At 35.8% G+C, this 16250-nt stretch overlaps 1 pseudogene; it reads left to right on the top strand.

Annotated features, from left to right (window-relative positions):
* Nucleotides 1-7360: 7360 nt before the first annotated feature.
* On the top strand, nt 7361-8295 carry LOC147828864 (olfactory receptor 5W2-like; annotated as a pseudogene).
* The last annotated feature ends 7955 nt before the right edge of the window (nt 8296-16250 follow it).

Raw genomic sequence — 16250 nt, 5'->3', positions numbered from 1 at the left:
AACAAATGCCAAGCTTAACTACATGGTTTTTTTTCCATGAGCCAGGAGGAAAGGAGAGATACAAGGACAGATGCATAATGAAAAATAAGACAGAAATCATTTCAAGCCACAGGCAAGAACTAGAAAGAATCCAAAAAGATCTCCCTGGGGACACATCAAAATAGGAATGTGAAAATTTTAAAATGGAAACAACATTTTGGGGCTCAACACAAGAAAAGGCAGCCATCGCATACAAAGGAATCATCATAATGTTGTCAGAAGCTTTTTCATCAGGAGCCATGAAGACCAGAATGGACTGAGATGACTTCCAAAATCTTAGAAGGAAAAAAACTTACCAATCAAGACTACAATAGCCAGAAAATTTATCTCTTAAAAATGGAGGTTTTACAAAGACTTCCTAAGATTAATAGTACCAAATAGTTTATCAGGACTAGAACTACCTTACAAAAATGTTAAAGAGTCGGGTTTGGTGGTACATGCCTGTAATCCCAACACTCAGGAGGCTGAGGCAGGAGGATCACCATGAGATGGAGGCCAGCCTGGGCTACATAGTGAGTACAAGGCCAGCCTGGGATACTCTCTCTGAAAACAAAGGAATGCTAAAGGTTGTTTTTCAAGCTGAAGGCAAATGGTTGATAATTAGTAACCTTTGAGGTATAAAACTCAGTGATACAAATACATTCTCAAATACAAAATATTTTAATGCCATAGTGGTAGTGGGTTAATCAATTATCTCTCTTGTACAAATTTTTTTAAAACTGTGAAAATAAGCCACAATTACTTAATAAAGATGCAGATCTTGAAAAATATTAAATTAACACATCAAAAATAGAAACTATAAGAAGAGGAAAATGGAATTTACATATGTAATAAATTGTTATCAACTTAAAATAGCCACTTACAAACATGAGATGTTTTATGTAATCCTCAGGGTAAACTCAGATGTCTATAGCACTTACATAAACCAAATAGGAAAGCTCCAGAAATACTATTACAGAGAAGAATGAAACCACAAAGAAAGAAAGTAATAGAGGAAGACATCCATTACTATGGTCACAGTTGAAAATATTTGACCTTGTGAAATTCTTACTCTCTACACAGCCCCATTGTCACCATTTTTCTTGGACAAAAAAGGCTAGAGATGCAGGACACCCCTTTCACATGCAGAAGTAGCTCCTCTCTGCTTTAAAGTGGGGAGCAGCTCACAGAGCAGGGAAATTAAAGAGCTGAGAATTTGGACACAGGAATGTCATGTGGAAGTTGCCTTAAAACAATCTGGGTTCATTGCCTCTGTCACAAAGAGAACCCTAGTTCCATATACGATTTGCTGTATACATCCAGAGACCTAGAGTGGCACTGAGTATTTCTTTCCTTCACGATGTGTTTGCAACAAGAAGGCTGAAGGGAAGACAGTTACCACACCTGACATAAATGTAGAATCTCCTGCTCGCTGAGGCATTGAACATCATTACCACTTTAATCAGTGTACTTATATGACCTCTCACCATTACACATCTATTACCTGTGCTACACATGTAATCACATACACTGCATTTGATTACATATCATCATATGTAATCTGTATCATGTTCTCTTCTGGAATTTCAGGGACATGGATAAAGAAAGAGCAAAGATATAGGATCTTGAAGATGATGTTATTCCACTACACAAATTTGTTAATATTATACTATTTGATCATTAACATTTGTTGTCAGTCATTGATGGATGTGTGAGAAGGAACTGATTTAAAGATACAAAGAGAAAATAAAGATAGATATTTAAGTAAGTAACCTAGTATAAGTGGAATCCATTAGATTCTAATACACAAGTTGTGTTGCCACAGCCACCCAGTTCACAGCTGGACCCATAGCTGCTGTAGTGTTGTTAACACACACACACACACCACATACACACACACACACATACACACACACTGGCCCCTGGCCCCTCACTGTCCAGTGAACCCTCATGTGTTGTACACCTTTACTCATGAAGTAGATTGGGAAATTACACCTTGGCATTGTTGCCCAAAATCCCAGCTGCTCTCCCTTCCCAAGTGCCCATGATTTCATCCTCAGTGCCATATCTACTCTGTGGGAGCCACAGACAATATATCACTGCCCTTGCTGTCATGCATATGCAAATGAGCTGGACCCAGTACCCCTAAAGAGCCCCCTGCCAATGACTGCACAAGTGAGAGGAAAGGAGATTGTGAAAACTCCAGGAAACTGGGCACCTGAATGCTTCATGACCCTCACTACTGCCCTGGTCACCCACTATTATTGACCCTGATGGCTGTGCTCCCCTCTACTGACTGCAGCTGAGAGAATAGCACAGAGGTGATGTCACTGACCCCTCTGAGGCAGAACCACCCCATCTCCCTGACAGAGTGTTCACAATCTTCCATAAGGGAAAGTCCTTCCCCAATGAAACCAGCCTGTGAAGTTTGGAAGAAAGAGCCATTCCCTCAAATGAATAGATATTAACATAAATCAGTAAAAAACATGAATTTAAAATCAAGGGGAAAAAGCAATGAAATAGATCTCCACTAGAAAAAAAAAAGTCCTAGTAACTGTCCTTAAGGAAAAGATACTTATATGCTCCCCACATAAAAACTCTAAATAATTTATCAAAGGAAACAGAGAATTTTATTAGGGGAAGACAAAGAGATGATTTAATGAACTAAAAAATGAATTTCAACAGAAAGATTGAAATCAGAAGGAAGAACCTACCAATATGTTGGAGTAAATAATAAAATAAAAATGATGAGGGAGAGAGTATCAACAACAGAATTAATAAAGGATATGAAAGAACCTATGAACTGTGAGACTGGTTACTTGAAAATATAGAATCAAAATTGAAGAAAGAAAAAGAATAATTAAAAACAGTGAGGTAAACTCACAGGGTTTATATGACATCAAGAAATAAAATTTACATCATAGGAGTTGAAGATAAGAAGAAAAAGGATGGCCAAAAGGCTTATTTAAAGAAATAACATCGTTTGAGAGATGCAGAAGAAAACAAAACTGAGATTCATCCTCACCCCAGGAAGAATGGCCACTATCAAGAAATCAACCAATAACAAACGCTGTCAGGGTTGTGGGGAGAAAGGAACCCTTCTTCATTTTTGGTGGGAGTCCAGACTGGTGCAACCACTGAGGAAATAAATATGGAGATGCCTCAAACAACTAGGATTGGTAGTCCCATTTGACCCAGCTATTCCTCTGCTGGGTAACTTCCCAAAAGAATTAAAAGACTCATACCACAGTGATATATGCTTACCCATGTTTATAGTGGCACAGTTTGTAATAGCTAAAACTTAGAAACAGACCAAATGCCCATCAACTGGAAACTGGATAAAGATTTATTTTATAAAATAGAGTACTATTCAGCCATAAAGGATGAGAAACTAGAGACATTTTTAGCTAAGTGGATGCACATTGAGGCCATCCTCTTAAGTGAAATTAATAGGACATACATGTAAATACCAAATAGTTTCTCCATTGTGAAATACTAAAAGTGGAAATGAGAATCAAAATATATAATTGATAGTGTAATAGAAAGAAAAGGTCTAAAGGAGTAATGGAATTGGGAGAGGTAGGGGAAAGGAAAGAAGGGAAAAGAAAAGGAAAAAAATGGAAACAAAGTCTTTGTAAACAGGGAAGGGTGGAGGGAGTGAAGAGAGGGCAGGGGTATGGGGAAAATATATGAACCAAGCTACATCATGTAAAGGTACAAGATCCCAATGATGGATATAACTGTATTTTATACCTAAAATGTACCAATAAACTTAATGCAAAAAAAGAGAAAGAAATAACAGCCAAGCTGAACATGGTGGTGCATGCCTGTAATTCCAGCCCTTGGGAGGCTGAGACAGGGGGATCACTCTGAATTTGAGGCCAGCCTGAATTACATACATTAAATATTTGAGACTCTGTCACAAAAATCAGAGAGAGGGAGAGAGAGAGAGAGAGAGAGGAGCAATAACAACCAAAAAGCTGCCATATTTGGAGAAAGATATAAATATTCAGCTGCAGTGCAAGTTCCAAGACTTTCCAAAATTCCATCAAAGTGACTATACTAAGTCATAGTATAATCAAACTGTTGTAGTTAGCTCTTTCTGAGGGATGACATCAGCAGCGTGTCAGAATAGGAAACTGCTGACATTCATGTGTCCTTCCTGGGCCACACCCCTCAGAGTATTGCAGGAAAGGGTGAGGGACATTTAACTCAGACTTCATCTCTGGAAGGAGCTTGTGCCTTACACTGCCAGGGGCTACTTGATGGCCTCATTTATAAGAATTTACCCTGCAACTTAAATGACCAAACAAACACCAGCCCTACAACAGAGAGACAGAGCTTGGTGCCTCATGAACCTTTGGTTTGGCTCATCCCACTGGTAAGTCCAGACCTAACCATTCTTTCTGTAAGGAAACTGGTCACACACCAAGTGTTACAACTACCATAGTTTACACTCAAGGTGTTGTCTCTCTTCAGTGACCTGGCTCTGAGAGTTGGTGAGGCTTTGCATAAGTGGATGGCCTAAAACCACAGAAAACAAAGAAGTGGAGGCATTATTGCAGATAGGTAAATTAATTAGATACCTTGTAGGCAGTTAAACAGGGCCAGCCCAGGAGGAACCAATATGGAGAACAATCAACACAATCAAGACACAGCATTGTAAAAGAAGATGAAACATCCATACCCACATAGGATTAACAGCAGTGATTGACATTCTAAATGGCATCAGTAACATGGGTGGGGACCAAGCTCTTCCAAAAAAGATCCCTGACCCACCCTTTTCCACAGAAAATCCTTGCTCATTCCTTGTATGCTTGCTACATGACTTGTTTCCCCATTGGATCCCTGTTTAATCAATATTATCTAAGCAACTATACTTGTCATAATCTTATTGGTTGTTCATAGTTTTGTCCACCTTGTGATTTCTCATTGGATGAACCTGCCTCACCTTCTGGCTTTGTCCCATAAAACAACTTTGAGTAGTTGGGTTAATGGGCAAACCACTTTCTGGTCTCCCTTCTATCTCTCTTAGACAGAAGCTTTCTTTACGTCAATAAAATTTTCCTATTTTTAACCTCTGTTATTCCTAAAATTCATTCTTTGATTTTGGAGAACAGGAACTCGCACTTTGAATATTTAACAGGGCGGGGAGTTACAGCTTTTCCCCTATATCACTTCAATATCATAATTTATATTAGCCAGAAAGTAGAAATAAGCTAATTGTTTATTCCCTCACCAACCAGTGAAGGAATAATCAAAATGCATTATATGCAAAAAAAGGAACATTCCATGAAAGTAAGGGTATCCTGACATATACAACAATATGGGTGAACATTGGAAATATTCAGGAAGATGAAAGAAGTCTGTTGCAAATGACTAAATACTTTATAATTCTGTCTCTGTGGGCTGTTCAGAATGAACAAATAGCACTGGCAAGAGATTAGTAGTTGCCAGGGATTGCAGGGCGAGGGGAAAGGACCATGACTGCTAGTCGGTCTGGTTTCTTATTGGGGTGATGACAATATTCTGGAATTAGTGGTGGCGGCTGCAATGCTTTATGAAAATAATAATAAGCAAAGAAATGTTTTCTTTAAGAGGGTGAATGTCTTAATGCATTCATTATACTCAAATAAAATAATTGTATCAAAAGACAAATATTTCTGAGATGGTAAAGAGTATTGAAAAATGGGAGAAATAATGGACAACAGACAGGAAATGACAGTGATTAATTAGGGGTTATTTGGAATACATTACATTTCTGCTTTGATTGGAGAAGGAAAATTTATATTAAGTTTTAGAGTTTAAAAAGCATTTTCAGTTTTGTTCCTAATTTGGTTACAACTGTGAATAATTAAAGGTCAATAAAACGAATGTTAGTGTATTTTCAGGGCAAAATACAAAACCAGGGGTAAAGTTCATCACAGCAAAGAATCCGGGAAATAACTTCAGTGTGCAAAATCCCCAAAGCTGCCTGGTAAAATAAGCTGCTCTTTGCCTAGGGCTCAGCTATCAAAGACCTGCTTGTCTCATGCATGTTTGTAAATGGCAATTTACAAATCTAGGGTAAAAAAGAACAAAGCTAATCACCATTTTAGAAAAAGAAATAATGTGAGAAATTAAAAAATGAGTCATTATATGCTTTCTTCTTATTTTAATATTTTCTCCTATCCAATGTCTGATACAATTATATATTAAATCAGAATTGGATGAATCTGACTGAATGCAATACTATCCATGAGATAATATTCCAATTTCTTATTTTACTCTGGTAACAAGAAAGTCTTTATTTTATTGGTGTGCCAGCACATATGTGAATTTCAGATACTTTCTTGTTTTATTTAAAAATAATTGACTTGGCACATTAAAAACTATGCATATGTTCAGTTCTATGTGGAACATGCCATATTTTACTTAGGTTTGTTAAGAATGAAAAATATATCATCAACATTTCAATTCTCATATGTCAACAGAGAAACATAAAGTTGCACTTGTGTAAAAGGTAGAGAAACCTAAATATCTCAGAAATATTGATTTTCTCTCATTGCATTCTAAAGTTTTAATTTCCAAGTATTCTTAATTCAGTGAATTAAAAATATATTTTTAAATGTGTTGCTTCTGTTTATTTCTAGTCCACTTTTTGAACAAAAGCCTGATTCTTCTGTATCAGAATATTGCTATAAACCGATAATGAGTATTATGGCAAAATCATAATAGATTTCTAAAGAAAAGGTAAATGAAAATTACTTCTCTCATAAAATACTAAAGAAAGCATGGACAAATAAAAGTGCCATAGTAATTTAATATTAGCCAGTGTTATGTTCTGTGTTTCTAGAACAGCTTTTGATCAAATCATGATATTTAGGAATATTATATAAATTTTATGTACATGCAGATATTGTAAAAACTAGAAGTTGCTTAATAAGCCATTTTAAACCTTTGTCTCTGTAATATCTGCTTTATTCAATATCATTTTAAAGATCCAATATGATTTCAATTCATTCACTTGTATTCCAGGAAATAAGGAAATAAGGCCATTAAAAATCAAGGAACATGTTGAAAAACAAATATATCATGAAGATTTAGATCTGGATATGGGTCAAATCTTCGCAATTTTCTGACATACTAGATTTTTTACTTTTATTTTCAAATAGATGAAAATGTTTTTTAAAACATAACGTGACCAGGATAAATAGGAAAATGAAGAAATATCATGTCTGCCATATATACATACATATATATATACATACATATATATATATATAATTGATGTCCAGAATTGCAATATATGAATGTATAATTTTTTTATTATTTTCTCAAATGCTTAACAAGATTATGAACAATGGATCAAGGAAATTGCTCCTTATTGATTGAATTGATATTAGTGGGAATTACTAATAACCCTAGGATGGAAGTAACACTATTTATCTTCTTTCTACTTATTTATGTCATTAATCTTCTGGAAAATCTTGGAATGATCATCTTAATTAGAATGGACTCCCAGCTTCACGTGCCAATGTATATTTTCCTCAGCTACCTGTATTTTTGTGACCTCTGGTATTCCACAGCAGTTGGACCCAAGATTCCGGTTGCCATATTTGGCAAGGACAAGTCAATCCCTTCTTTTGGTTGTGCTCTCCAGGTCTTCATTACCTGCACCTTTTTAGACTCTGAGTGCATATTGCTGGCAGTGATGGCCTAAGATTGCCACAAGGCCATCAGCAGCCCCCTGCTGTACACAACCCACAAGTCCAGCAGTCTGTGCTCCCTACTGGTGGCTGGGGTTTACCTGGTGGGACTGGCAGATGCTCTGATACACACCACATTGACATTCTGCCTGTGATTCTGTAGTTCTAATGAGATTGATCATTTCTTCTGGATATCCCACCCATCTTATTACTGTCTTCTCAGAGACTCAGATCAATGAGTTAGCCATTTTTACCATTTTTTGATTCATTGAACTGAGCACCATTTGGGGAGTTCTTGTCTCCTATTGCTATATCATCTTATTCATCTTAAAGATCTGTTCTGCTGAGGGGAGGTTTAAAGCTTATTGATCCAAACCTGCACCTCCCATTTAACTGCAGTTGCAATTTTCTGGAAAACTATGCTCTGCATGTACTTCCAGCCAAATATATCTTATTCCTTAGATCAAGACAAAATGACCTCTTGTTTTATGCCCTGGTGATTCCCATGCTGAACCCTCTGATTTATATTTTAAGAAATAAATATGTGAAGGCAGCTATTGAAAAACTGAAAACTAGAATGTGGATTTAAATATTTATAATAAATCCAAACCTTTCCCAGACTAGTATTTATACCAATACTTATTTGTACTAATACTAATTTGCATATATGTTGTGTTTCTCTAAGCTGAGGTGCTCCATTCTCTGGAATTCTTGTATAGTACTAATTCTCTTTGGAAAACTTTCCCGATACTTCTACTTTTACCAGCTTTTTTATTTGCTTATTCTGTTATTCAGGCATTAGTTCAAGTATATTAAATTTTATCAAGTTTTCAATAATACTTTTGTGCATTTAAGTTTATCATTTTCATGATAAATTCATTGATTTATAAATTAATGGATCCTATAATCTAGTAAAACCAAGAGGCATTAATTTCCTAAGCAATAAAATAGTTCATAATAACCTTGAAATCCTTCATCAAATAGAAAGGCTGGATGAAATGAATGAAGGGCAAACAACAAATTCCATTGTGCAGAAGAGAGGCATCCTTGGATATACACATTCAATCTTAGTTATAAAAAAGTGCAGACTGGAGAAAGGAAAGGATTCTAGGCAGAGGGTCCAACAGTTATCAATATCTTTAGGTGAGGAAGTCCATAGCTTTGAAGAAGTTGTTGTCTTCAATGTGGCTAAAGAGTGATGGAAACAGCCTTGATTAATATGTCCATGCATTGTTATTCTTAAATACAGAATCTTCATAATTATCTAAAGGATACATTCTCCTTCTAATCAGACTCTGTTCCTGTTAAAGGCCTTGGAAGTGTAGTCCACAGATAACTGGCTCCTTAATGTACATGTAGGATGTCTGAGATAATGGTGTCCAATATGAGATGTGAGTTCTTTTTTCAAGGACTGAGAGTTCCATCGATGTTATCTAATTCATCTGCATTGTGTTTGTGACTACAAATGCAGAAAAAAATGAATAATTTTAAAAAGCAGATATTTTTGGTCTTATGAAATGTTAATAAAATGAAATAAACTTACAATGATATGTGCTTTAAATACACACACACACACACACACACACACTAATGAATTGCATAAAATCATATGGAAACTAAGGCATGTCTCCCCAAAACCTGTGAAGGTTGGGCTTACAGGAGGTGACTGGGTAATGGGGCAGCACATTCACAGGTGGATTAGTCCACAGGTGAATCTGTAGCTGAATTTGAGGTGAGGAGGTAGGTCCTGACTGCAGAGGTGGGTAAGGAGGAGCATGGCCTGGAAAGGTTTCTCTCCCATCCAGCTTCTGCTTCAGCTCTCTGGCTGCTGAGCATCATGTCATGAGCAGCTTTGCTGCTGCCTTCCACCATGCCACTCCTACCTGGACCCAGAAGATGGGAGGACTGGAACTTATAAATGTGCACTAGAGTAAATGTTTTCTCCTCCTAGAGGTTGTTGGTGTTGGACATTGTGTCCCAAAGGTGAGAATATGCCTAAGACAGCACATACACACATAAATGCACACACACACACACACACACACACACACACACACACACAGGCAACAATTATGTAGCAATGAATCCCATGGTGAGGTTTCAGAAGAAATACCTAAATTACTCATTGCACGTAATGAAATATGCCAACCACATCTCATTTTGTTGGTTTTGTCCACAAGTTTTGTGTTGGTGGCCTACTGACTAATAACTGCATTGTGACTCCAAACATAATCTAATATGCAGATTATTGCAATTATCTGCAGCTCTCATGCAACATTTAGTGAACACATAGCAAGGACGGACATTTGTAGGTGCAGTGTCACAATTCACATATTATAAACTAGTACTTCACAGACAGCTGACATGGAAGCTTCTTCAGAGCTCCAGCTTGCATGATTTCAGTGTACAATTGTTTTTCTCATTTTCTATGTAGTCTTTGAAATTGTCCAATGCACCAGCATTATACAGCATTTTCTCTTAATATCAATGTTAATAATGCTGAATTGTTTGAGTAAAATAATTAAAACTCTACTTACATATATAGTGGTCCTTTTTATTCTTCGATCTTTAATCACCTTGGTTGAAATTATACCAAGCTTATACATGGGATTTAGATAAATTTTCATTTGGTTTAGGATTCTAAAATTCTGTAGATAACTAAATTTACAAAGTTTGAAAGTGTAAATCCAACTAAAAATTCTTTAGCTTCTCATGAGAGTAGCCTCATAATTGTTGTTTTCAAAGAGTTTCACTTCATGGAACTCTAAACAGGAATTTAGGGCATGGTTTCTTAAATTTAAAAAAATCCTATTATCTCTGAAGTTCTAGATATCAGTAACTACATCTATTCCTTGGGGTTGTAAAAGACAGTGTAAATTTTATGATACATATAGTATATGAAATACATGATAATGTGTAAAATAAAATAGATAATAGATTAAAATATGCAGCATTTGATAAGAACTTCAGTGATCTCTCTTTGCCCCTCACATTAATTTCTAAAGATTTTTGTAATCAAATGTTTGAATGAGATTAAACATGCATGAATATATACCATTACTGATTTCTGAGATATTATGTCATACAAAATTATATATGCCTTCTATATAAAATTTTCACCTTTCCTCTAAAGTTATGTTGAAAAAGCTGGTATGAATAATTGTACATTACTTAGAAAAGGGATTAAATAAAGAATTTTACATCAAAGGAAGCACAACTAAAAGCTTTCTTCAAGAATTTAATACACAAACGGGATCATGATTTTATTTTGGTTCAAAATGAGAATATAAAGAAAGCATGATTATGTCTAGGATATATGATTTGAACATTTAAACACAGCAACTGACTGGATATATGAATGTGTTATCATGTCTTGCACATCGGGTCACTTTGTAAGTGGAGAATACACACAAGGTGTGCATTATACACACAAGGACCAAGGAGGAGATGTGCCTGCCTGTGTCAATGTGACCCGCATGCCAGCCTCCACCCTCCACAGATCAGAGAGGGCCCAGGAATCATGACTCTAACTCCTCTCACAACAGCCTCTGAGGAATCCTACAGGCACAGGGTTATCTAAGTCCTGCTTGTCATTTGGCCTTGCTGCCCAAGAGCCACCACTGGAAAGGACAAGTCTCTCATTAGCCAAAGTCAGTGCCCAGCTAACTCATCAGTGCACTAGCTTGTCAGGTCACTCAGCTAAAACACTGGGCTGTGTTGCCTCTCGTGGAACCCTGCAGAACTGGCCCAGCCTGGGCATCACAGCCTCCCAGAGAGCCAAGGATGTCTGTTGGGTTGAAAGCTCCTTCTTCAGTTTTACTATGTCTCAGGGATCCTTATTGGTCAACAGTACTTAGTTAAGTTTAAGTACTGAAGAGGTAACATTTCCACCCTTTGACATTGGTTTGTATGCATCTTCTAAACCTATTCAGTCCTCCTAACACCTCCCTTAGTATCCATCAGTGGGATCAGAATTGAGGACTCTCAGAGTTGACTTTGGATTTGGGGAGGCTCTTCTCATTGTCTTTCTGTTCTTCTGTTAAATGTCTAATTCTTACACCATTTTGCATGGTAATGCATTTTCCCTGGAGCCATCAACATATCTTCCAGGAGTTTTTATTATAACATCACTGGTCTCCCCCACAAGATCGCCATTATTTTTTGACAAAAAAGTTAGACACAGAGTGTCCTATGCTGTTTTCCAAACTAGATCAATATCCTCAGCAACAGATGCAGAGAGCTCCGTGTTCAGGCTTGACTGCCACATTTGCTCACCTCTGGACCAACAAAGAGACTTTTCTACCACTGAACAGGAGCTGCAGATGGAGACAAAGATCCACTTTTTAAAATAAACTTTTATTAGTGTAGGTTTGTGATATATCATAAGCATATTCAACATGGGGTATTGGCACACACACATATGGCATCTTGATCCTTTCTACTTTCCTTTCCCTTTGTTTCCTTCCTGCCTCTCCCACCATATCCAGTTTAGCTCACTACCTGCAATATTATATTTTGATTATCAAAGTTGTTAATGATAGAAATAGAGTCTCATAGCTTGTCACAGGGCAACTCAGATGGGAATTGTATTTTGTAGCCTCTCTTTCAGCTTGGTGGACTCTTTTAAATATATTTTACATGAGGAGTTGTGTCTAGAAATTCTGCATGCCTTTGCCAGATTTTACTCCTGAAAAAAAAATACGTAAGATGTTCTATTTCATTACCCTGTCTCCCATCCCATTTTCAGTGGAAGGTATGATGTCTTTGTCCTGGTAGTGTGTAGCTGGTGAAGGAAGACTTACAGTGAAGATAGCACAGCCATCTGGCAGTTCTAGAGCTCTTACATCTCAATTTTTCATGGTAAAAAAATGAACTTTCTAGTGCAACACATACTATGCGTTCATCTTTTAAAGAACATTTAGAACAAGAAACCAGAGAAATTTATTATTAAATGTATGCATATTGAGGCGATACTCTTAAGTGAAATGGATAGGACACACATGTGTAAATACCAAATAATTTCTCTAGTGTAACAAACTGAAAATGTAAGTAAGGATTAAAATGATTAAAATGAATATTTGATAATTTGAAATAGGAAAAGGTCCAAAGGTGTAGGGGTGGTGGGAGGGGAAGAGGAAGGGAAAGAAGGGAAAGGAAAACTTATGAGAAAAGAAAAAAAAATGGAAACACAATCTATGTAAATAAGGAAGGGTGGAGGGGGTGAAGGGAACACAGATAATGAGGAAAAAATAAGAACCAACATACATCATGTACAAGTACAAGCACCCAATGATAAATGTAAACATATTGTATTCCTAAAATGTACCAATAAAAGAATTTTATTTTTTTTTAAAAAAGAACATTTTGTATGATAATTATAATGTTCTGATGTTAGCAAGGCTCATAGTTTTTAATGGTCACTTAAAAAGATGCGGGTCTGATAATTTATGGAAGCAGCAGGGCCAAAGAATTTTGGATGTCTTCCCAAATTCCTTGGGTGCCAGGCAGAATAGTTTAGTTCAATTAGAAGTATACTTGAGAGACAAGTTTATCCCCTGGGTAGAAAACATTTAGTACTTAAAGAGCCTTATTAGCTCTGATGAAAGAACATATTTGAGCTGATTGTTTGCCTCTGCTTCAAATAAATTACCTCACCTTGAAATAAACCATTCTTCTTCCTCTCTCATCTGTTATGCAGCCAGTAAAGGTAAATATTATATTTAACCTTGATCCAAACACCTAAGCATGAGCTCCTTCCATCTCATGCAAATATAATTCTATAAGTACCTGTAACTTTAGCTCTGGGAAATAACCCATAATTACACAAAAGTTTTTAAAAATAATTTTATTATATGAAGTTTCAAATCACTGAACCAGAGGACTTTGTACTTTCCTAGCTTTAATTATGGCAAGATCAAATAAGATCAAAATGAAAAGAACATTTTGCCTCATGAGCTCATTTATTAAATATTACCATATTGGCACTAGTAGCATTTTAATTCTTACTATTAAATGACTACTATGTGTAAGTGTATACTTAAGCATTGTTTATGTAATAACTCTAGGAGTGTAATCTCCATACAACTTTATGTAATTAATGAGCAAGACATTGAATGGACATCATTGAAATGGCCCTCTGATACCAAAGGAGTGCCTTGGTTGCTTTGCTTACTGTTCTCACTTCAGCATCCAGGTTGAGTTAACAGGAAATGAATAAAATATTATTAGAGTATGGAGGGATATATAGTAAAAAAGAGCATAGTTTTGTCTTAACTCAAAGTCATTTCTTAGTAATATCTTAATTACATACCAATTTCTGATCATCATAAACCCAGTTACAGAACATTTTTTTGGCAGGATATGCCATCAATTTTTGTCTTTTTCTTTTGGCTGTTTATATATATATATATATATATATATATATATATATGTTACTGTATTTATATTCTGCCATGTGATATTTGCATACATGTATTCATTGTGTAATTCTAAATTCAGAGTAAATTTAATTCCTCAAATATTTGTTTTTCTTTGATGAAAACTTTTCTTTTTACTTTACTTTTTAAAAATAACTGTGTACTAGCATGTTCTCTATTGTCATTTCAAGTATCAGCAGAGGACAGCTACTCACTCTAACTGAAGCTTTGTATCCATTAATCAACCTCACAGCTTCACCTCCAGCATTCTTCTCTCTCTCAGGAGGCATCAAGTTATGGTAGCTTTAGAATCTCAAGCATCACATTTCATCAAAGGAAGTACATAATTATGAAAGTTTGCTTAAATATTTTAAGCACTCTTTGAGATGTGCCTTAATGTTTTGTCTGGAATTTTGTAGATAATGAAAGGAATTTATGTACATCTTTGATCTCACTTTCAGAAAATCTTTATGGTGCCCTGTGGTGCATGCATTGTTATTTCTCCATTTGTGAGTGTGTGTGTGTGTGTGTGTGTGTGTGTGAGATTTTTGTGTAATAGTGGAGACTGAATCCAGGGTTTTTATGCAGCCCTATATTTATTTTTTTATTTTCAAATAGGCTCTCCCTATGTTGGTGGGTTTTACTCGAGACTCTACTCCTCAGCCTCCCAGAGTGCTGGGATCACAGATGTGCACCAATACATCCAGCATGTACATCTGTACTTTTTAAACTTCCATTATGATCATGGTCCAGACACAGCAGGAGTCTCACCTTAGGGTTATTGTGAATCTCTTCTGAGTGGTGATTTAGTCTCCTTTGCTTTTCAAATAACACATAACAGGGATGTGATCCAGTGCATAACAGAAACAATGAGATGAACTGCTACTGCTGCAAGAGTGAATGAAATCACAGTAGTTGGTAAATACCCTGAATCTATCTGCACATCCTGAGCACACACAGAGTCACACAGGAAATTCTACTCAATCCTTATCTGGTGGTGAGATTTGTAGATTGCTGAGGACCTGCTGTGCACCCTGGGGAGAAGTCTAGTAACAAAACCAATTCCACTTATTTATAATTTAGGGTGAAGTTAGGGAATCCAATTTTGTGAAATACTGAATTTCATACAAAATGTACAGAATACCAAGAGAAATGTACAGCATGATTCTGGGGGTAAGGAAAGAACACATTAAGGTGAAAAATCACAGTCTAATACACTCAAATACATAAAAACACACATATACACACATTAAGAAAAAGATTGAATGGAATAAATGATGTGAAGAAAAAACAACATTCAGTGAAGATCTGAGGGATGCAGGTCAATCATGCAGATGAATGTTGGTCATTGCTCCTTCCATACCATAAATGCACAATTCAAATCTGCACACTTTAATTAGTTACTTCCTTATTAATAGATATCAGTTGTACCTTTTAAATGCTGAGCTTTACCCAAAAGGAAGCAAGACTGAGTTCTTCTCCATGAAAAATCTTGATAAAGCTTACAACTGCTAATTTCATAGATCTTATATTAAAGGGCAAATAAAATTATAAAACTCAGTAATATTCCATGTTTTATGGTTAGTATATTATGATTTCTTAATAATAAATAAGCATGTCATAGAGAAAGAAAAAGCTGAATAAAATTATGAAGAGACTACAAGAAGAAATAAAATAAAAATTAACTGTACTAAGCTCTAAGAAATATTCTGTATTTAATAAAAATATTTACTTAAACAATACAATTAATTTTAAATTGAAAATGGTGGAAAGGGACTTTGACAAGTGAGGACAACGTGGTAAATTAATGAAATTAATCACTTCTACACTTCAGAGTTTGCTACCATTCAGAGTTTGAGCTTTGGGAAATTCAAATAGGAGTAACATTTAAAATAATGTACCACATCAACAAATATAATTTCTCTTGGATGGGAAAAAAGAATAAAGACTTTACATGTGTATTCCTTAATAATAAAAAGTAAAGAACTACAAGTTTAGAGCTCCTATATTTATAAATTTTGTTCATTTTGGGAATGGGAATATCACTTTTTGTGCCATCTTTGTATTGAAAATGATTGAATAAAGTTAAAGGTGATGAAATGACTTGTGCTTCTGATTATTTCCACAG

This window comes from Heterocephalus glaber, unplaced genomic scaffold (assembly GCF_053883595.1).
Source record: "Heterocephalus glaber isolate CG9 unplaced genomic scaffold, H.glaber_assembly_v1.0 deba00000896, whole genome shotgun sequence".
Taxonomy (NCBI): domain Eukaryota; kingdom Metazoa; phylum Chordata; class Mammalia; order Rodentia; family Bathyergidae; genus Heterocephalus; species Heterocephalus glaber.
This window is presented reverse-complemented; position numbering and strand designations above follow the sequence as displayed.